At 35.6% G+C, this 23,710-nt stretch overlaps 1 pseudogene; it reads right to left on the bottom strand.

The window, feature by feature from the left end:
• Positions 1–15,359, bottom strand: part of LOC137772167 (RNA-binding protein EWS pseudogene) — an 80,823-nt pseudogene extending 65,464 nt beyond the window's left edge.
• Between the last annotated feature and the right edge of the window lie 8,351 nt (positions 15,360–23,710).

Here is a 23,710-nt window from a genome sequence, read left to right on the forward strand (position 1 = left end):
TGCTCAGCAGTAGGCCCATGGCTTCTATATAGTGCAAGTGGAATATGCAATATTCTTGCTAAAATACATTTATTCATGATACAGCTCAGCCTAAGAGAAACAGACAAAATTAAATATTTGAATATAATAGCATTGTTCCTCAACACAAAAGAGTAAGGAGGAAAGAATTTTGGTTATGAATGCCACAATATTATCCCAGCATATGGTGATATATTGTTGTGTAGTGTTGTAAAGTTTTTGTCAGTAGTCACACTGTTACCTAGGATAATTTCCTTGAATTCAAAGTCTCTATTATATGAAGAAATAAAAATGATTAATGATTTGGTATTCAGTCAGCTCCATTTAAGTGGCCCATGCAGATCCCAACACTTCCTTTCTTTAGTAGTTTCCTCTCCAGGAATGGCACAATAGAAGGAGAGGAGAATCACAGACTTTGCATGCTGCCAGCCCAAGGAACAGGGGATAAATTGATATAACAATTAACAATGAATAACTCTCCTCACAGAATCATTCCCAGAGAAATAATCACACCTTTAATCTGGCAGATGTCCCTACCCCCTTAGACACACACACTCACATACACACACACACGTCCTCCCTTTTGGTTTGCTTTGAAAAGCAAGTAACAGAGATATAGGCAAAGATGGCAGGGTAGAAAGACCCTGAGCTCACCTCCTCTCATGGGCACACCAAAATTACAGCTATTTAGAGAACAGCTATCAATGAAAAAGATGAGAACATACCCCCAAAAAAGTCTTTTACAACTAAAGATACAAAGAAGGAACCAGAACATGATGGGTAGGAGGGACAGAGTCACAATATAGTAAGGTCCCATATCCCTGGGAAGATGATCCATAAACAGGAGAATGATTACAATTGCAGAGGTTCACCCAAAATAATGAGAGGACTGAGCCCCTGTCAGGCTCCCCAGCTAAGGGGTCCCGCACCTGGAAGATGAGTTCTCAGAGCATCTGGCTTTTTCTTTTTAATTTAATTTTATTTACTTTTTTATACAGCAGGTTCTTATTTGTCATCAATTTTATACACATTAGTGTATACACGTTAATCCCAATCACCCAATTCATCACACCACCATCCCCAACCCCCCGTGGCTTTCCCCACTTGGTGTCCATACGTTTGTTTTCTACATCTGTGTCTCAACTTCTGCCCTGCAAACTGGTTCATCTGTACCATTTTTCTAGGTTCCACATACATGCATTAATATACGATATTTGTTTTTCTCTTTCTGACATTACTTCACTCTGTATGACAGTCTCTAGATCCATCCATGTCTCAACAAATTACCCAACTTCGTTCCTTTTATGGCTGAGTAATATTCCATTGTATATATGTACCACAACTTCTATATCCATTCGTCTGTCGGTAGGCATTTACGTTGCTTCCATGACCTGGCTATTGTAAATAGTGCTGCAATGAATATTGGGGTGCATGTGTCTTTTTGAATTATGGTTTTCTCTGGTTATATGCCCAGTAGTGAGATTGCTGGATCATATGGTATTTCTATTTTTAGTTTTTTAAGGAACCTCCATATTGTTCTCCATAGTGGCTGTTTCAATTTACATTCCCACCAACAGTGCAAGAAGATTCCCTTTTCTCAACACCCTCTCCAGCATTTGCTGTTTGTAGATTTTCTGATGATGCCCATTCTAACTGGTGTGAGGTGATACCTCATTGTAGTTTTGATTTGCATTTCTCTAATAATTAGTGATGTTGAGCAGCTTTTCATGTGCTTCTTGGCCATCTGTTATGTCTTCTTTGGAGAAATGTCTATTTAGGTCTTCTGCCCAGTTTTGAATTGGGTTGTTTGTTTTTTTAATATTGAGCTGAATGAGCTGTTTATATTTTTTGGAGATTAATCCTTTGGCTGTTGATTCGTTTGCAAATATTTTCTACCATTCTAAGTGTTGTCTTTTTGTCTTGTTTATGGTTTCCTTTGCTGTGCAAAAGCTTTGAAGTTTCATTAGGTCCCATTTGTTTATTTTTGTTTTTATTTCCATTACTCCAGGAGATGGATCAAAAAAGATCTTACTGTGATTTATGTCAAAGAGTGTTCTTCTTATGTTTTCCTCTAAGAGTTTTATAGTGTCCAGTCTTACATTTAGGTCTCTAATCCATTTTGAGTTTATTTTTGTGTATGGTGTTAGGGAGTGTTCTAATTTCATTCTTTTTCATGTAGCAGTCCAGTTCCCCCTGCACCACTTATTGAAGAGACTGTCTTTTCTCCATTGTATATCCTTGCCTCCGTTGTCATAGATAAGTTAAGAATACGAGCGTGAGTTTATCTCTGGGCTTTCGATCCTGTTCCATGATCTATATTTCTGTTTTGGGGTCAGTACCATATAGTCTTAATTACTGTAGCTTCGTAGTAGAGTCTGAAGTCCAGAAGCCTGATTCCTCCAGCTCTGTTTTTTTCCCTCAAGATTGCTTTGGCTATTCGGGGTCTCTTGTGTCTCCATACAAATTTTAAGTTATTTTGTTCTAGCTCTGTAAAAAATGCCATTGGTAATTTGATAGGGACTGCATTGAATCTGTAGATTGCTTTGGGTAGTAGAGTCATTTTCACAATGTTGATTCTTCCAATCCAAGAACATGATATATCTCTCCATCTGTTTGTTTCACTTTTACTTCCTTTCATCAGTGTCTTATAGTTTTCTGCATACAGGTCTTCTTTCTCCCTAGGTAGGTTTATTCCTAGGCATTTTGTTCTTTTTGTTGCAATGGTAAATGGGAGTGTTTCCTTAATTTCTCTTTCAGATTTTTCATCATTAGTGTATAGGAATGCAAGAGATTTCTGTGCATTAATTTTGTATCCTGCAACTTTACCAAATTCATTGATTAGCTCTAGTAGTTTTCTGGTAGCGTCTTTAGGATTCTCTATGTATAGTATCATGTCATCTGCAAATAGTGACAGCTTTACTTCTTCTTTTCAAATTTGTATTCATTTTACGTCTTTTTCTTCTCTGATTGCCATGGTTAGGACTGCGGAAACTATGTTGAATAATAGTGGTGAGAATGGACATCCTTGTCATGTTCCTGATCTTAGAGGAAATGCTTTCAGTTTTTCACCATTGAGAATAATATTTGCTGAGGGTTTGTCATATATGGCCTGTATTATGTTGAGGTAGGTTCCCTCTATGTCCACTTTCTGGAGAGTTTTTATCATAAATGAGTGTTGAATTTTGTCAAAAGCTTTTTCTGCATCTATTGAGATGATCATATGGTTTTTATTCTTCAATTTTTTAATATGGTGTATCACATTGATTGATTTGCATATATGGAGGAATCCTTGCATCACTGCAATAAATCCCACTTGATCATGGTGTATGATCTTTTTAATGTGTTGTTGGATTCTGTTTGCTAGTATTTTGTTGAGGATTTTTGCATCTATATACATCAGTGATATTGGTCTGTAATTTTCTTTTATTGTAGTATCTTTGTCTGGTTTTGGTATCAGGGTGATGGTGGCCTCAGAGAATTTGTTTGGGAGTGTTCTTTCCTCTGCAAATTTTTGGAAGAATTTGAGAAGGATGGGTGTTAGCTCTTCTCTAAATGTTTGATAGACTTCACCTGTGAAGCCATCTGGTCCTGGACTTTTGTTTGTTGGAAGATTTTTAATCACATTTCCAATTTCATTGTTTGTTATTGGTCTGCTCATATTTTCTATTTCTTCCTGGTTCAGTCTTGGAAGGTTATACCTTTCTAAGAATTTGTCCATTTCTTCCAGGTTGTCCATTTTATTGGCATAGAGTTGCTTGTAGTAGTCTCTTAGGATGCTTGGTATTTCCGTGGTGTCTCTTGTAACTTCTCCTTTTTCATTTCTAATTTTATTGATTTGATTCCTCGCCCTCATTTTCTTGATGAGTCTGGCTAATGGTTTATCAATTTTGTTTATCTTCTCAAAGAACCAGCTTTTAGTATTATTGATCTTTGCTATTGCTTTCATTGTTTCTTTTCATTTATTTCTGCTCTGATCTTTATGATTTCTTTCCTTCTGCTAATTTTGGGTTTTGTTTGTTCTTTTTTCTCTAGTTTCTTTAGGTGTAAGGTTAGATTGTTTACTTGAGATTTTTCTTGTTTCTTTAGGTAGGCTTGTATAGCTATAAACTTCCCTCTTAGAACTGCTTTTGCTGCATCCCATAGGTTTTGGGTCATCGTGTTTTCATTGTCATTCGTCTCTAGGTATTTTTTGATTTCCTCTTTGATTTCTTCAGTGATCTCTTGGTTATTTAGTAACATTGTTTAGCTTCCATGTGTTTGTGTTTTTTACTTTTTTTTTCCTTGTAATTGATTTCTAATCTCATAGTGTTGTGGTCAGAAAAGATGCTTGATATGATTTAAATTTTCTTAAATTTACTGAGGCTTGATTTGTGACCCAAGATGTGATCTATCCTGGAGAATGTTCCATGTGCACTTGAGGAGAAAGTGTAATATGCTGTTTTTGTATGGAATGCCCTATAAATATCAATTAAATCTATCTGGTCTATTGTGTCATTTAAAGCTTCTGTTTCCTTATTTAATTTCATTTTGGATGATCTGTCCATTGGTGTAAGTGAGGTGTTAAACTTCCCCACTATTATTGTGTTACTGTCAATTTCCTCTTTTGTAGCTGTTAGCAGTTGCCTTATGTATTGGGGTGTTCCTATGTTTGGAGCATATATATTTATAATTGTTATATCTTCTTCTTGGATTGATCCCTTGATCATTGTATAGTGTTCTTCCTTGTCTCTTGTAACATTCTTTATTTTAAAGTCTATTTTATCTGATATGAGTATTGCTACTCCAGCTTTCTTTTGATTTCCATTTGCATACAATACCTTTTTCCATCCCCTCACTTTCAGTCCGTATGTGTCCCTAGGTCTGAAGTGGGTCTCTTGTAGACAGCATATATATGGGTCTTGTTTCTGTGTCTATTCAGCAAGCCTGTGTCTTTTGTTTGGAGCCTTTAATCCATTCACGTTTAAGGTAATTATCAATATGTATGTTCCTATGACCATTTTCTTAATTGTTTTGGGTTTGTTTTTGTAGGTTCTTTTCTTCTCTTGTGTTTCCCACTTAGAGAAGTTCCTTTAGCGTTTGTTGTAGAGCTAGTTTGGTGTTGCTGAATTCTCTTAGCTTTTGTTTGTCTGTAAAGCTTTTGATTTCTCCATCAAATCTGAATGAGATCCTTGCCGGGTAGAGTAATCTTGGTTGTATGTTCTTCCCTTTCATCACTTTAAGCATATCATGCCACTCCCTTCTGGCTTGTAGATTTTCTGCTGAGAAATCAGCTGTTAACCTATGGGAGTTCCCTTGTATGTTATTTGTCATTTTTCCCTTGCTGCTTTCAATACTTTTTCTTTGTCTTTAATTTTTGCCAATTTGATTACTATGCATCTCGGCATGTTTCTCCTTGGGTTTATCGTGTATGGGACTCACTGCGCTTCCTGGACTTGGGTGGCTATTTCCTTTCCCATGTTAGGGAAGTTTTTGACTATAATCTCTTCAAATATTTTCTTGGGTCTTTTCTCTCTCTCTTCTCCTTCTGGGAACCCTATAATGCAAATGTTGTTGCGTTTAATGTTGTCCCAGAGATCTCTTAGGCTGTCTTCATTTCTTTTCATTCTTTGTTCTTTATTCTGTTCCTCAGCAGTGAATTTCACCATTCTGTCTTCCAGGTCACTTATCGGTTCTTCTGACTCAGTTTTTCTGCTATTGATTCCTTTCTAGTGTAGTTTTCATTTCAGTTACCATATTGTTCATTTCTGTTTGTTTGTTCTTTAATTCTTCTAGGTCTTTGTTAAACATTTCTTGCATCGTCTTGATCTTTGCCTCCATTCTTTTTCTGAGGTCCTGGATCATCTTCACTATCATTATTCTGAATTCTTTTTCTGGAAGATTGTCTATGTCCACTTCATTTAGTTGTTTTTCTGAGGTTTTATCTTGTTCCTTTATCTCGTACATAGCCCTCTGTCTTTTCAAATTTCTATATTTCTGTGAAATTGGTTTTTGTTCCACAGGCTGCAGGATTGTAGTTATTCTTGCTTCTGCTGTCTGCACTCTGGTGGATAAAGCTATCTAAGAGGCTTGTGCAAGTTTCCTGATGGTAGGGTCTGTTGGTGGGTAGAGCTGATTGTTGCTCTGGTGTTCAGAGCTCAGTAAAACTTTAATCCACTTGACTACTGATGGGTGGGTCTGGGTTCCCTCCCTGTTGGTTGTTTGGCCTGAGGCAACCCAACACTTGAGCGTACCTGGGCTCTTTGGTGGGACTAATGGCAGAGTCTTGGAGGGCTCATGCCAAGGAGTACTTCCCAGAACTTCTGCTGCCAGTGTCCTTGTCCATGGTGAGCCACAGCCACCTTCCGCCTCTGCAGGAGGCCCTCCGACACTAGCAGGTAGGTCTGGTTCAGTCTCCCCTGGGGTCACTGTTCCTTCCCCTGTGTCCCGATGCACACACTACTTTGTGTGTGCCCTGCAAGAGTGGAGTCTCTGTTTCCCCCAGTCCTGTTGAAGTTCTGCAATCAAATCCCACTAGCCTTCAAAGTCTGATTCTCTAGGAATTCCTCCTCCCATTGCCAGACCTCCAGGTTGGAAAGCCTGATGTGGGGCTCAGAACCTTCACTCCAGTGGGTGGACTTCTTGGTATAAGTGTCCTCCAGTCTGTGAGTCACCCACCCAGCAGTTATGGGATTTGATTTTACTGTGATTGTGCCAGTCCTACCGTCTCATTGTGCCTTCTCCTTTGTCTTTGGATGTGGGGTATCTTTTCTGGTGAGTTCAAGTGTCTTCTTGTCAATGATTGTCCAGCAGCTAGTTGTGATTCTGGTGTTCTCACAAGAGGGAGTGAGAGCACGTCCTTCTACTCCGCCATCTTGGTACAGTAGTCTCCGAGCATTTGGCTTTGAAGGCCAGTCAGACTTACTTTCAGGAGTCCCAGAGGCCTGGAGAAAATAGAAACTTTACTCTTAAAGGGGGCACACAAATTCTCACATGCTCACATGTTCAGCTGCAGTAATTTGAAAGTATCTTAGGTCAGATCTCCCTGCTAGAGTGTCTCCCATGGAGACAGGAAGTAACCACACTTCAACCTGAGGACAAAGACACTAGTGACAACCATTTTGGGAGGGGTCAGTCTATCATGTAGAAATTGATTCTAGCAAGCACCACTTTAGAATCCTCCTTATGGTTTATTAGCCTTAGGACCCTGACCTGTCCTGAATTAAAAGCCTATAGGTGTCAGTGCTGGGGTGCCACAGGCCAAGTAAGTAACTGGGCAGAGACACACCCCATCTACACACAGACAGGCAACCTTAAGAGCTCCTGAGCCCACTGTCACCATGGGGCACCAGGCTTCCCATCAGAGGGCCCAAGACCCAGCCCCACACTGCAGTGTCTAGGCACTAACCTAGGAATCTGAATGCCCTGCAGTCAAAGACCCTGGGACCCAGCTCCCTCTACCAGTTAGCTTGCTCTAGTCTCAGGAAAAGCCTCACTCAGTAAGGGGCAGACACCAGCTGCAAGATAACAGCAGCTCTGCAGCATGCAGACTCTGCCCACCCACTGGTATGTCAGATGCTGTCCTGGTAACAGCTAGGTTCTGACCTCACCCACTAACAGTCCAACACAAGCTTTGGGACAGCACAGCCAACTGTTTCAGGAGCCAGCCCCACCCACGAGTGATCAAACACCAACTCTGAGACCCCTGGGCCCTGAAACTAGATCCCAAGAACTGACTCTACCCACGAGTGGGCTGGCAGTAGCCCCAGGACCTAGTTTTTCCAGCCAGTGTGTGGGCCAGAACCTCAGGGTCTCCTGGACCCTGATTCTGCCCATCAATGAGCCAGCACTAGCCTCAGATACACCCAAGTTTCCCCAGTCAGCTGCCTCATGACCCAAACCCACCAACCAGCAGCTGGCAGCTTCTACACAAGGCAGAGACTGACAACCAATCAGGGCAGGGGCCAACCAATCCTACCACACTGTCTGTAGTACTCAGCCCACTACAATAAAACAAACCACACAGCCCACAGGAGGCAACCCTAGAACATATAGATCTGGTGAGGAGAGGGGAATATGCTGATGGGACACATAGGATGTACCCTACAAAAGACCACTTTTCCAAAATTGGGAAATGTAACCCACCTATCATATACATAGAAATAAAAACTTAAGCAAAATGAGGGGACAGAGGAACATATTCCAAATGAAGGAACAAAATAAAACCCCAGAAGAAGAACTAAGTGAAGTGGAGATAGGCAGTCTCCCAAGAAATAGTTCAGGGTAGTGATCATAAAGATTATCAAAGAACATCGGAGAAGAATGGATGAACAGGGCAAAATTTTAGAAATTTTTAAACAACGAGTCAGAAAATATAAAGAACAACTAATCAGAGATGAACAATACAATAATTGAATTGAAAAATACACTAGAAGGACTCAACAGTAGACTAAATGGTACAGAGGAAGGGATCAATGAGCTGGAAGACAGAGTAGTGAATGTAACTGACTCTGAGCAGAAAAAAAAGAAAGGAGAATGAAACAAAATGAGGATAGTTTAAGAGACCTCTGGGACAACATCAAGCACACTAATATTCACATTATATAGTCCCAGAAGGAGAAGAGAGAGAGAAAAGGCTTGAGAACATATTTGAAGACATAAGTGCTGAAAACTCTAACTTGGGAAAGGAAACAAACATCTAAGTCCAGGAAGCACAGAGATTCCCATACAGGATTAACCCAAAGAGGAACACACCAAGATACATTGCATTTTAAAAAGCAAAAATTAACGATAAAGAGAGAATATTAAAAGCAGCAAGGGAAAAGCAACAAATAATATACTAGGGAACACCCTTAAGACTATCAGCGAATTTTCAGCAGAAACTCTGCAGGACAGAAGAGGGTGGAGTGATATATTTAAAATGATGAAAGGAAAAACCTACAACCAAAAATATTCTATCTGGCAAGGCTCTCATTCAGATTTGATGGAAAAATCAAAAGCTTTACAGAAAAACAAAAGTTAAAAGAGTTCAGCACCATTAAGAAATGTTAGAGGGATTTCTTCTAAGCAGAAAAGGAAAGGCCACAACTAGAAATAAAAATTACAAAAGAAAAAAGCTCATCACTAAAGACAAATATACAGTAAAGGGAGAAAATCATCCATATGCTACCCAAGCTAGTAGGAAGGTTAAAAGACAAAAGTACTGAAATCAGCTATATTCACAATAAGCATTGAAGGATTACACAAACCAATTAGATGTAAAATATGACATTAAAAACAGTATTTGTGAGAGGAAGAGAGTATGAGTAAAGGATGGTTAAAATGTATTTGCAATTAGGAAATCAGCAACTTAAAACAATCACGTATGTACATAGATTGCTATATGTAAATCTCAAGGTAACCAGAAACCAAAAATGTGTAAAAGATACACACACACACAAACACACACACAAAGGAATACAAACATAACACTCAGGATAGTCATCAAATCACAAGATAAGTGAACAAAAGAAGAAGAAAAGAACAAAAAAGACCTAAAAATACAACCCTAAAACAATTAACAAAATGGCAATAAGAACATACATATCATTAATTACTTTAAATATAAATGGACTACATGTTCCTATCAAAAGGCATAGAGTGGCTGAGTGGATACATGAACCAGATTCATATGTATGCTAACTATATAAGAGACTCACTTCAGATCTAGAGAGACACACACAGACTGAAAATGAGGGAGAAAGATATTCCATACAAATGGAAATCAAAAGAAAGCTGTGGTAGCAATGCTTATATCAGACAAAATAGACTTTAAAAAGACTGTTACAAGTGATAAAGAAGGACATTACATAATGATCAAGAGACTGATCCCAGAAGAGATAAAACAACTATAAATATATATGCAGCCATCATAGGAGCACTTAATTACATAAACCAAATATTAATAAATGTAATGGGAGAAACTGACAGTAACAATAATAACAGAGGACTTCAACACCCCATTACGTCAATGGACAGAGGCTTTAAAGTACACATTAGATCAGACGAACTTAATAGATATATAGACCATTCCATCCAAAAGCAACAGAAAACATTTTTTTCAAGTGCACATGCAACATTCTTCAGGTTAGATCATATGCTAGGCAACAAAACAAGCCTCAGTAATTTAAGAAACCCTACCAAGTACCTTTTCTGATCACAATGTTATGAGACTAGAAATTATTACAAGGAAAAAAAAACTGTGAAAAACACAAACACATGGAGCCTAAACAACAGGTTAGTAAACAACCAAAAGATCACTGAAGAAATCAAAGAAGAAATCAAGAAATACCTAGAGACATGTGAAAATGAAAACACAACAATCCAAAATCTATGGGATGCAATAAGAGCAGTTCTAAGAGGGATGTTTATGTCAATACAAACTTACCTCAGGATACAAGAAACATCTCAAGTAAACTACCTAACCTTAGACCTAAAGGAACTGAAAAAGAGCAACCAAAATCCGAAATTAGTAGAAAGAAAGAAATCACAAAGATCACAGCATAAATAAATGATATAGATATAGAGACTAAAAGAAACAATAAGAAATATCAATGAAACTAAGAGCTGGTTCTTTGAAAAGATAAAAAAATAAAATAAAATAAAATAAATAAACCTTTAGCCAGACTCATAAAGAAAAAAAAGGAGAAGGCCCAAATCAATAAAATCAGAAATGAAAAGGGAGAAATTACAACCAACACCACAGAAATACAAAGGATTGTAAGAGAACCCTACGAAAAATTATATGCCAATAAAGTGGAAAACCTGGAAGAAATGGTCAAATTCTTAGAAAGGTACCATCTCCCAAAACTAAAACAGGAAGATATAGAAAATATGATCAGTCCAATTACCAGTAATGAAATTGAACCAGTAATTTAAAAAAAAAACAACTCAACAAACAAAAGTCCAGGACCAGATGGTTTCACAGGTGAATTCTATCAAACATTTAGAAATGAGTTAACACTGATCCTTCTGAAACTATTTCAAAAAATTGCAGAGGAAGGAATATTCCCAAACGCATTCTATGAGTCCACCATCACCCTGATACTAAAACCAGACAGATATCAGAAAAAAGAAAATGACAGGCCAATGACACTGATGAAGATAGATGCAAAAGCCCTCAACAAAATATTAGGAATTAAATCCAACAATACATAAAAAGGATCATACACCATGATCAAGTGGGAATTATCCCAGGGATGCAAAGATTTTTCAATATCTGCAAGTCAGTCAATGTGATAGTTCACATTAACAAATTGAAGAATAAAAATTATATGATCATTTCATAGATACATAAAAAGCTTTTGACAAAATTCAACATCCATGTATTATAAAAACTCTCCACAAATTGTATACAGAGGAAACATACTTTATCATAATAAAGGTCATATGTGACAAACCCACAGCTAACATACTCAAAAGTAAAAAGCAGAAGGCATTTCCTGTAATATTAGGAACAAGACAAGGATGACCATTTTCACCACTTTTACTCAACATAGTATATGAAGTCCTAAGCCACAGCAATCAGAGAAGAAAATGAAATAAAAGGAATTCAAATTTCAAAGGAAGAAGTAAATCTGTCACTATTTGCAGATGACATGATAAAATACATAGAAAACCTTAAAGATACTACCAAAAAATTACTAGAGCTCACTATTTAATTTGGTAAATTTGCAGGATACAAAATTAATGTACAGAAGTATGTTGTATTTCTATACACTAACAATAAATTATTAGAAAGAGAAATTAAGGAAATAGCCCCACTTATGAACAATCAATCACATCAAAAGGAATATAATACCTAGGAATAAACCTACTGAAGGAAGTAAAGGACCTGTACTCAGAAAACTGTAAAACACTGATGAAAGAAATTGAAGACAACTCAAACACATGGAAAAGATATACCATGTTTGTGGATTGAAAGAATTATATTATATTATATTATGGTTAATATATTATAAAAATATTATATAATACATTATAGTTATTACATTATATAAAATAAACATACTACCCAAGGCAATCGACAAATTCAATGCAATTCCTACCAAAATACTCAGGGAATTTTTCACAGAACTAGAACAATTTTAAAATGTGTATGGAAACACAAAAAAACCTTGAATAGCCAAAGCAATCTTGAGAAAAAAGAACAATGCTAGATGTATTATGCTCCCTGAGCATACTACTATCAGACTGTACTACTGAGCTATGTTAATCAAAACTGCATAGTACTGGCACATAAACAGACACATAAATCACTGGAACAGAATAGAGAGACCATAAGTAAACCCATGCACTTATGATCAGTTAATCTATGAGAAGGAGGCAAGAATATACAATGGAGAAAAGGCAGTCTCTTCAAAATCGGTTTTGGGAAAACTGGACAGCTACATGCAAAAGAATGAGATTAGAATATTTCCTCACACCATATACAACAATAAACTCAAAATGGATTAGAGACTTAAATATAAGACCAGAAGCCATAAAATTCCTAGAAGAAAACAAAGGTGGAACACACTTCGACATAAGTCATGGCAATATTTTTTTGGATCTGTCTCCTAAAACAAAGAAAACAAAAGCAAAAATAAACAAATGGGACCTAATTAAACTTAAAAGCTTTTGCACAGCAAAGGAATTCATCAGCAAAGCAAAAAGACAACCTGCTGAATGGAGAAAATATTTGAAAATGTTATGACAAATAAGGGGTTAATATCTAAACTATATTTGTGTATATAGCTCATACAACTCAACAGCAAAAAACAAATGCCTGATTAAAAATCAGCAGAAGATCTGAATAGACATATTTCCAAACAAGACATACAGATGGCCAGCAGGCACATGAAAAGATGCTCAACATGACTAATCAGTAGAGAAATGCAGATCAAAACCACAGTTAGTATCACCTTACACCTCTCAGAATGGCTATCACCAAAAGGACCACAAATAACAAATGCTGGCCAGGATGTGAGAAAAAGGGAACAGTTGTGCACTGTTGGTGGGAATGTAAATTGGTGCACCACTGTGGAAAACAGAATGAGGGTTCCTCAAAAAACTTAAAACAGAACTACCATATGACCCAGCAATTCCACACCTAAGTATACAACCAAAAAAACTGCAAACTCTAATTTGAAAAGATATATGCACCCCAATGTTCATAGCACCATTATTTACAATGGTCACGATATGGAAGCAACTTAAGTATCTATCAACAGATGGATGGATAAAGGAGATATGGTATATATACATACATATATATATATATATATATATATATATATATATATATATATATATATATATATTTACATACACAATGGAATACTACTCAGCCATAATATAGGATGAAATTTTGCCATTTGCAACAACATGGATGGAGTTTAGAGGGTATAATGCTTAGTGAAATAAGTCAGATGGAGCAAGACAAATACTGTATGATACCACTTATACGTGGAATCTAAAAAAATAAACCAACTAGTGAATATGACAAAAAAAGAGACTCAAAGACATAGAGAACAAACTAGTGGTTACCAGTGGGGAGAAGGACAGGCAGAGAGGCAAGATAGTGGTAGGGGATTAAGAGGTTCAAACTACTATGTATAAAATAAATAAGCTACAATGATATATTGTACAGCACAAGGAATATAGACAGTGTTTTACAATAACTATGAAAAGAGTATAACCTTCAAAAATTATGAATCAGAATGTAGTACACCTGCAACTTATATAATATTGTACATCAACTATGCCTCAATAAAAAGGAAAAAGAAAAGCAAGAAACAGTATGTAAGCAACTCACATTACCCAGGGATTATTTAGGTAGTACATCTCACGGATTGCTCTATTTGCTCAGTCCTTATCCAAAATCTCATACACTGACTAGTAAACTGCACACGGAAATTATTTTGTTGCCCAGACTTTGCAGTTGGGTTTGTCTTTCATCTCCTAGTAGAAACTGATATCCTAAGGGACCCTAGGTTACTCTTCTCCATGTGCTCTTCTCTCTTCAGTCCCCCACTCCTGTTCCTTGCTTGGGACTGCTCTGCAATGCACTTTAGGAATCTAGAACAAATCTATTGTTTTTTATACACACAGAACATCACAGTGAAATTAATAGCCTGAAAAAGATAATCCCTGTCCTTGGTATTATACAAAGGTTTTTCTCTTCCATGAGCTTTCATCTCTCTGTTTCTACTAGTGCTTCCTGAGTCAAACTGTTTCCCTCACTAGTGGTGAGCCTTGGCCAAGTAACTAATGCCATAATAAAAAACATGGCCTAGTTACAGCTTTTTTACATATTTAATGACAGTTTTCAAGGAAAAACAAAAATAACTTTTTCAGTAAGGTTCAGACCTAAAGGTGCTTTTCAATACCACCTCTCTCACTCAAGGCTTCCTTTATTAGTCTTTACCACACCTTATGAGATAACCAGTGTCACATTATTTTTTCATATTTTTGAACTGTGAATGAAATCAAGTAGCATGAAATCTCTTGTCTTTGGTTTCTTTCACTCAATATTGTATCTGGGAAATTTGTCCATGTTGTTTCATTCATCAGTAGTTTATTCTTTTACATTACATTATAAATTATATAATTTATATTATATTATGAAATTTAAAATTACATTATATAATTTCTAATTATATGAATATGCTACTTTACTGCTGATGAACATTTCCGATGTGGGCCATTGTATTGTAAGGTTGTTTCGAATATGGACTATTATAAATAATACTGCTCTGAACATTCTCGTCTTTTAGTATATAACTCTATCTATCTAACAACATATCAATTTATCTACTATATCTATCCATCATCCAATCTATCTACATGTCTAATCAATAATTTTTGCTGGATCTATTCTCAGAAGTGTAATTTCTGGATCATTATAAAGCTGATGCATTTTTTAAAAAATTCTTATTTAATATTGGAGTATAGTTGATTTACAATGTTGTGTTAGTTTCAGGTGTACAGCAGAGTGATTCAGTTATACATATACAAGTATTTATTATTTTTCAAATTCTTTTCCCATTTAGGTTATTGCAGAATATTGAGCAGAGTTCCCTGTGCTATAGAGTAGGTCCTTGTTGGTTGTCTATTTTAAATAGTGTTTACATGTAAATCTCAAACTCCCAGTCTATCACTCAGCCCCCACCGTTTCCTCCTAGCAACCATAAGTTCATTCTCTAAGTCTGTGAGTGTTTCTGTTTTATAAATAAGTTCGTTTGTATCATTTTTTTTAGATACCACATACAAGTGATATCATATGATATTTGTCTTTCTCCGTCTGACTTACTTAACTTAGTATGATAATCTCCAGGTCCATTCATGTTGCCGGAAATGGCATTATGTCATTATGTCTAAAGGCCGAGTAATATTCCATTATATATGTGGAATATATATACCACTTCTTCTTTATCCACTCATCTGTCAATGGGCATTTAGGTGACTTCCATGTGTGGGCTATTGCAAACAGTGTTGCAATGAACATTAGGGTGCCTGTATCCTTTCGAACCATATTTTTCTCAATATATATACCCAGGAGTGGGATTGCTGGATCCTATGGTAGCTCTATTTTTAGTTTTTTAAGGAACCTCCATAATGTTCTCCATAGTGGCTATACAAATTCACATTCCCACCAATGGTGTAGGAGGGTTCCCTTATCTCCACACCCTCTCCAACATTGTTGTTTGTAGACTTTTTTATGATGGCCATTCTGCCTGGTATAAGGTGATATCTCATTGTAGCTTTGATTTGCATTTCTCTAATAATTAGCAATGTTTAGCATCTTTTCATGTACTTCTTGGCCATCTGTATATCTTCTTTGGAGAAATGTCTATTTAGATCTTCTGCCCATTTTTGAATGGGTTGTTTGTTATTTGATATTGAACTGCATGAGCTGTTTGTATATTTTGGAGATTAATCACTTGTTGGTCACTTTGCAAATATTTTCTCCCATTCTGAGAGTTGTCTTTTTGTCTTGTTTATGGTTTCCTTTGCTGTGCAAAACCTTTTGAGTTTAATTATGTCCCATTTTTTTATTTTCATTATACTATGAGACAGCTCAAAAAAAGATATTGATGTGATTTATGTCAAAGACTGTTCTGCCTATGTTTTCCTCTAAGAGTTTCGTAGTATTCAGCCTTACATTTAGGTCTTTAATCCATTTTGAGTTTAGTTTTGTGTATGGTGTTAAAGAATATTCTACTTACATTTTTTCACATAGAGCTGTCCAGTTTTCCCAGCAACACTTACTGAAAAGACTGTTGTTTCTCCATTGTATAGTCTTACTTCCTTTGTCATAGATTAATTGACCATAGGTGTGTGGGTTTATTTCAGTGCTTTCTATCCTGTTCCATTGAGCTATATTTCTGTTTTTGAGCCAGTACTAAACTATCTTGATTATTGTAGCTTTGTAGTATAGTCTGAAGTCAGGGAGCCTGATTCCTCCAGCTGTTTTTCTTTCTCAAGATTGCTTCAGGGCCTTTTGTGTCTCCATACAAATTTTAAGATTTTTTTGTTCTACTTCTGTAAAATACACCATTGGTAATTTGATAGGGCTTGCATTGAATCTGTAGATTGCCTTGGGTAATATATTCATTTTGACAATATTGATTCTTCCAGTCCAAGAACATGGTATATCTTTCCATCTGTTTGTGTCATCTTCGATTCCTTTCATCAGTGTCTTATAGCTTTCGGTGTACAGGTCTTTTGCTTCCTTCAGTATGTTTATTCCTAGGTATTTTACCGTTTTTGGTGTGATGGTAAATGGGATTATTTCTTTAATTTCTCTTTCTGATCTTTCATTGTTAGTGTATAGAAATGCAAGAGATTTCTTTGTATTAATTTTGTATCTTGCAACTTCATCAGATTCATTGATGAGCTCTAGTAGTTTTTTGGTAGCATCTTTAGAATTTTCTGTGTAGAGTATATGTCATTTGCAAACAGTTTTACTTCTTCTTTTCTAATTGGGTTCCTTTTCTTTCTTTTTCTTCACTGACTGCCATGGCTATGGCTTCCAAAACTATGTTGAATAGTAGTGGTGGGAGTGGACCTCTTTGTCTTGTTCCTGATCTTAGAGGAAATGCTTTCAGTTTTTCACCACTGGAAATGATGTTTGCTGTGGGTTTCTGGTATATGGCCTTTATTATGTTGAGGTATGTTCCCTTTATGCCCTCTTTCTGGAGAGTTCTTATCATAAATGGGTGTTGAATATTGTCAAAAGCTTTTTCTGCATCTATTGAGATGATCAGAATGTTTTTATTCTTCAATTTGTTGATATACTGTTTCACACTGATTGATTTGTAGATATTGAAAACTCCTTGCATCCCTGTGATAAATCCTACTTGATCTTGTTGTATGATCCTTTTAATATATTGTTGGATTTGGATTGATAGTGTTTTGTTGAGGATTTTTACGTCTATGTTCACCAGAGATGTGGGCCTGGAAATTTTCCTTTTTTTGTGATATCTTTGCCTGGTTTTGATATCAGAGAGATGGTGGCCTCATAGAATGAGTTTGGGAGTGTTCCTCCCTCTGCAATATTGGAATTGTTTCAGAAGGATGTGTTACCTCTTCTCTAAATGTTTGATACAATTCACCTGTGAAGCCATCTGGTCCTGGACGTTTGTTAGTTGGGTGTTTTTTAATCACAGTTTCAATTTCGGTACTTGTGATTGGCCTGGTCATATTTTCTGTTTCTCCTTGGTTAAGTCTTGTAAGGTTATACCTTTCTAAGAATTTGTCCATTTCTTCCAGGTTGTCCATTTTTTTGGTATATAGTTGCTTATAGTAGTCTTTTATGAGACTTTGTATTTCTGTGGTGTCCATTGTAACTTCTTTTTCATTTCTGATTTTATTGATGTGAGCCCTCTCCCTTGTTTTCTTAGGAGAAAGGCTTGCTTTGCGGCCCAGCATGTGATCAATCCTATAGAATGTTCCATGTGCACTTGAAAAGAATGTGTTTGGGGCTTTTGGATGGCTTGTTCTATAAATAACAATTAAGTCCATGTGATCTAATGTGTCATATAAGGCCTGTGTTTCCTTATTGATTTTCTGTCTGGATGATCTGTCCATTGATGAAAGTGGGGTGTTAAGGTCCACCACTATTATTGTGTTACTGTCAATTTCTCCTTTTATGGCTGTTAGTACTTGCCTTATATATTAAGGTGTGCCTATGTTGGGTGCATATATATTTACAATTGTTATATCTTCTTCTTGGATTGATCCCTTGATCATCATGAAGTGTCCTTCTCTTTATCCTGTAACAGTCTATTTGAAGGTCTATTTTTTCTGATATGAGTATTGCTATGCCAGCTTTCTTTTGAGTTCCATTTGCATAGAATACCTTTTTCCATCCCCTCATTTTCAGTCTGTATGTGTCCATAGGTCTGAAGTGGGTCTCTTGTAAACAGCATATATATGGGTCATGTTTTTGTAACTATTTAGCCAGTCTACGTCTTTTGGTTGGAGCATTTAATCCATTTGCATTTAAGGTAATTATTGTGATGTATGTTCTTATTGCCATTTGTTAATTGTTTTAGATTTGCTTTGAAGGTCTTTTTTTCTTCCCTTTCTCTTTTGTGTTCTTCTCTTGTGATTTGAAGACTAAATTTAGTGTTGTGTTTGGATTCCTTTTTCTTTTTGTGTATCTATCTATTGCAGATTTTTGGTTTGTGGTTACCATGAGGTTTTGGTATAGCAGTCTGTATGTATAAATAAGATTGCTTTCAGTTCCTGGTCTTTTAATTTCAAATGCATTTCCAGTATCCTGCATTTGTGTTCTCCTCTTCTCACAATTTTTGATATCATATTTGTGTGTGGATGATTTCCTATCTTTTCTGTGTGTTTGCCTTTACTAAAGAGGTTTTCCATTCATAATTATCTCATTTCTAGTTTTGGCCTTTTCTTTTCTGTGTAGAGAAGTTTCTTTAGCATTTGTTACAAAGCTGGTCTGGTAGTGCTGAATTATATTAACTTTTGGTTGTCTGTAAAGCTTTTAATTTCTCCACCAAATCTGACTGAGAGCCTTGCTGGACAGAGTATTCCTGGTTGTAGATTCTTCCCTTTCAGCACTTTAAATACATTAATACAATTAATATATTAAGTATATTAATTAAAATATTAATTATATTAATATATTGATATATTTAAATATATTAATCCTTTCTAGACTACAGAGTTTCTGCTGAGAAATCAGCTGATTACCTTATAGGAGTTCCCTTGTATGTTATTTGTTGGTTTTCCCTTCCTGCTTTTAAAATTTTTCTTTGTCTTTAATTTTTGTCAATTTGATTATTATTTGTCTTGTATTCCTTCTTGGGTTTATCTTGTCTGGGACTCTCTGCACTTCCTGGACTTGGCTGACAACCTTTCCCATGTTAGTGAAGTTTTCAGTTATTATCTCTCCAAATATTTTCTCAAGTCCTTTCTCTCTGTCTTCTCCCTATGGGACCCCTATGAGGCAAACGTTGGTGCATATAATATTAGCCCAGAGGTTTCTTAGATTGTCCTCATTTCTTTTCCATCCTTTTTCTTTATTCTGTTCCCCAGTAGTGATTTCCACCACTCTGTCTTCCAGTTCATTATCCGTTCTTCTGCCTCAGTTATTCTGATTTTGAGTCCTTCTAGAATATTTTTCATTTCATTTATTGTATTGTTCTTCTCTGTTTTGTTGTTCTTTAGTTCTTCTAGGTCTTTGTTAAACATTTCTTGTATCTTCTCCATCCTTGCCTCCATTCTTGTTCTGAGCTCTTAGATCATCTTCACTATCATAACTCTGAAGTCTTTTTTGGGTAGATTGCCTATCTCCACTTCACTTATGCAGTTCAGAAACTGCATTTATAGACAGTGCTTTATTTGTTTTCTTTATAAAAAATGTGCCTATCTACCTCAAGTTCATGTCAGTAGTCTCATATAATTCTCTAAAATTTAATCTTTTTCCTTTCATACTAATATCTATAAAGTATTTGGAATTAACTTTTGTGAACAGTATAAAGTAGAAGTCAAATTTCATATTTTAAAAAATATGGATATCCCATTAACCTAACAATTTAATACAGAGATGTCTCCTCACTCTTCTTTCTTAGCTCCACTTTTGTCATAAGTCATGTATCCCTTTAATATTGGATCTGTATCTGCACTATCAATGTTATTCTGTTGTTTATTGATGTATATCATGGTTGCTATTTTTTTTATTGTACAAGTCTTTATAAACATTAAAATCAGCTTGTGGCCAAACACAGGAATACAGCCGCTAGAATTTTGATTGGAATTAATTTGAAAAGTTATATGTACCCCAGTGTTGATTGAAGCATTATTTATAGTAGCCAAGATATGGAAGCAGCCTAAGTGTCCATCAACAGATGAATGAAGAAAGATGTGGTATATATATACAGTGGAATATTACTCAACAATAAAAAAGAATGAAATCTTGCCATTTTTGACAACCTGGATGAACCTGTAGTTCTTAGTGAACTCTATGCTAAGTGAAATTTCAGACATAGAAAGACAAACATTGTATGTTTTCACTTATATGTGAAATCTAAAAAACAAAACAAATGAATAAGTATAACAAAACAGAAACAGACTCACAGATACAGAGAACAAACTAGTGGTTGCCAGAGGTGAGGCGGTGGGGAATGGGTGAAATATGTGAAGAGGACCAAGAGGTAAAAAATTACTGTTATAAAATACATAAGTCACAGGGATGTAATGTACAGCATAGGGAATATAATCAATATAATCGTAATAACTTTCTATAATGCATAATCTATAAAAATATCTTATCACTATGTTGTACACCCGAAAATAATATAATGTTGTAAGGCAAATATATTTCAATTAATTAATTTAAAATAATCAATTTCAAAAAACAACTATAGGTCAATTTGGGGAGAATTTGTGCCTTTATAATATATTTTGCATGATATATCTAGTTACTAAGTTCCTCTCTAAATTTTCTTAAAATATATTCTAATTTTCTGTATAGATATCTTTAATATATTCCATCTATTTTTTGGTATTTTATAGTTTTGATGTTATTTATTTTTATTTTATTTTTTAAAAATTTTATTTAATTTTTTGTCTGTGTTGGGTCTTTGTTGCTGCATGCGGGCTTTCTCTAGTTGCAGCAATCAAGGGCTACTCTTTGTTGCAGTGCCTGGACTTCTCATTGTGGTGGCTTCTCTTGCTGTGGAGCATGGGCTCTAGGCACGTGGGCTTCAGTAGCTGCAGCACACGGACTCAGTAGTTGTGGCTCATGGGCTCTAGAGCGCAGGTTCAGTAGTTGTGTTGCTCATGCTTAGTTGCTCCCCGGCACATGAGATCTTCCCAGACCAGGCTTCGAATCTGTGTTCCCTGCATTGGCAGGTGGATTCTTAACCACTGCACCACCAGGGAAGTCCAGTTTTGATGTTATTTTTAATGAGATTTTTCATCATTAAATTTTCTTTCCATTTTCTTGCATATTACAATTTGTATGTATTGAAATTTTATGCAGCATTCTTCTAAACTAAATTATTATTTCCATTATTAATCTATAGTTTCTTTTGGATGTGTCTACAAATATGACAATATCTTCTCTGAATATGATTTTCCTTTACAGTTTTTATAATGAAACCTTATAACTACTTAAAGAAATAAATACTTTATTTAAATCTTTCATACAAGAGAAACTCCAGACTCAAATTATTTTAATCGTTATTGCTACACTATATTATTATCTCAGAAATTAGGAAAAGATAGAACTCTTCAATTTGTTCTATGAGAACAGCCTAACTTTGATAACAAAACATGACTAGAAAGTTACAAGAAGAAAATCATAGACTAATCTCATGAACATAGATGTAAAAATATTGAATGAAATACAAGCAAAGTGAACCAAGAAATACAGAAAAAGAATCACATAATACTACTTAGTTGGGGTTATTAAAGGAATGTAAGGGAATTATTACATTTTAAAATTAATCAACATTGTACTAGACATTTTAGCCAGTGCAATAAAGAGGCAAGAAAAGATATATATATATATATATATATATATATATATATATAATGTATGTGTGTGTGTGTGTGTGTGTGTGTGTATATATATATAATTCATTCAACTTAATTATTTTATGTTGATATCTCATAATATTTGGGCACTTTGACAACAAAACATATAGTAAATATGTGTTCAAGAATACTACATATTATTTCACATAAAAATATTTTTGAACATCTGAACTGTACTAAATATACTTTACTAGCTGTGGTGGAAAATATATGGATGAGGTAGACTTCATTCCTACCTTAAAGAAACATACAAACTAGTCATGGGGGTGAACAATGGATTATTTTAAAACACAATGCAATGGACTATATACATTGCCCCTTTCCTAATAACTAACACAAGATGTAAATCCTTGATTTAATCTCCTCAATTTAGAGTCCCAAACTGCAGCCTAAGGATAATCCATGTGTTTTGCATACTCTAAACTATGACCCTCTCCTATTGTCTGCTATTTTTTCAATTTATTTTTTTTGAAGGGGAAAATATTTACTTGTTTTTTGCTTTGTTGAAATCTAACTGAAATTTAGCATGTCTTTTTTTTTACATTCTTTTTTTATACAATTTTTAAAGATTATGCTCCATTTACCATTATTATAAAATATTGGCTATATTCCCTGTGCTTTTCAATTATTTTTGTTTGTTGAATTTTAGCCTGTTAAAGCTTTCTGAGTGGCTTAAATACACATTAATCATTCAAGATTTAGTGAAGATTACTTCAATCATATTGCTTCCTTCTGACAACAAATTAGCCCACCTGCTCTAAAAGAAGGTTATCATTGTTCTGGGGAAGTACATGTAAAGTGTCTTTGTGGAGAATGTACTCCCTCAGTGCAAGTAAGTATAGAACACTCTTATAGAAATAGCAAGCCTGACTGGTATGTAGATGTTCATAAAAGGGTACTGTTCTGGTATATAAAAAACACTCAAAACTTCTCAACTTAAAACCACAAAATCATTTTTTTATTGACCTGCCATTTGTGCAGGTGTTGGTTGGAAGATCTTATCACTGGTTCCTTTGCGCCAGCTTGAATGGAGCTAGAAGATGGTTTTTCCAAGATGGGCTCACTCGTATGGCTGGAAAACTGGTGTTGACTGTCAACTGGGTGCTCAGCTGGGACTGTCATAAACCTCAGTTCCTTCCTACAAAAGCCTCTCCAAAAGACTAGTTGAGCTTTCTCAGAGCATGGCAGCTGGGAGCCAAGAATGAGTATTCAAGAGACAGGCAGTGGAAGCTGCTTAAATTTCTTAAATCTAAGTATGGAAACTAGTGGCATCACTTTCACAGTATTCTATTTGGCAAGTAGTCATAATCTCTGCCCAGATTCAAGGTGGGAGAATCAGACCCCACCTATTAATGGGAGAAGTGTAAAAGAATTTGGGTTCATCTTTAATCTATTACAGTCAATGAAATCTCTAGCCCCTACATAAAGGGCTCGTAGGCTGAGAGTAAATGTGTAAAAAATATAAATTTTACTGCTATGGGAATTGTACTGCCATTTCTAAAACTAGGAACTGGGAAGAAAACAAATTCACTCTACACATTGTCTCTCCCTTTTGCTTATGTGCTTTTTTCTTTCTACAGAAAATGTTTCTCTTCTCAGGATTGAAATCTCAGAATTGACTCTA

Source organism: Eschrichtius robustus, chromosome 11, assembly GCF_028021215.1.
Source record: "Eschrichtius robustus isolate mEscRob2 chromosome 11, mEscRob2.pri, whole genome shotgun sequence".
Lineage (NCBI taxonomy): Eukaryota > Metazoa > Chordata > Mammalia > Artiodactyla > Eschrichtiidae > Eschrichtius > Eschrichtius robustus.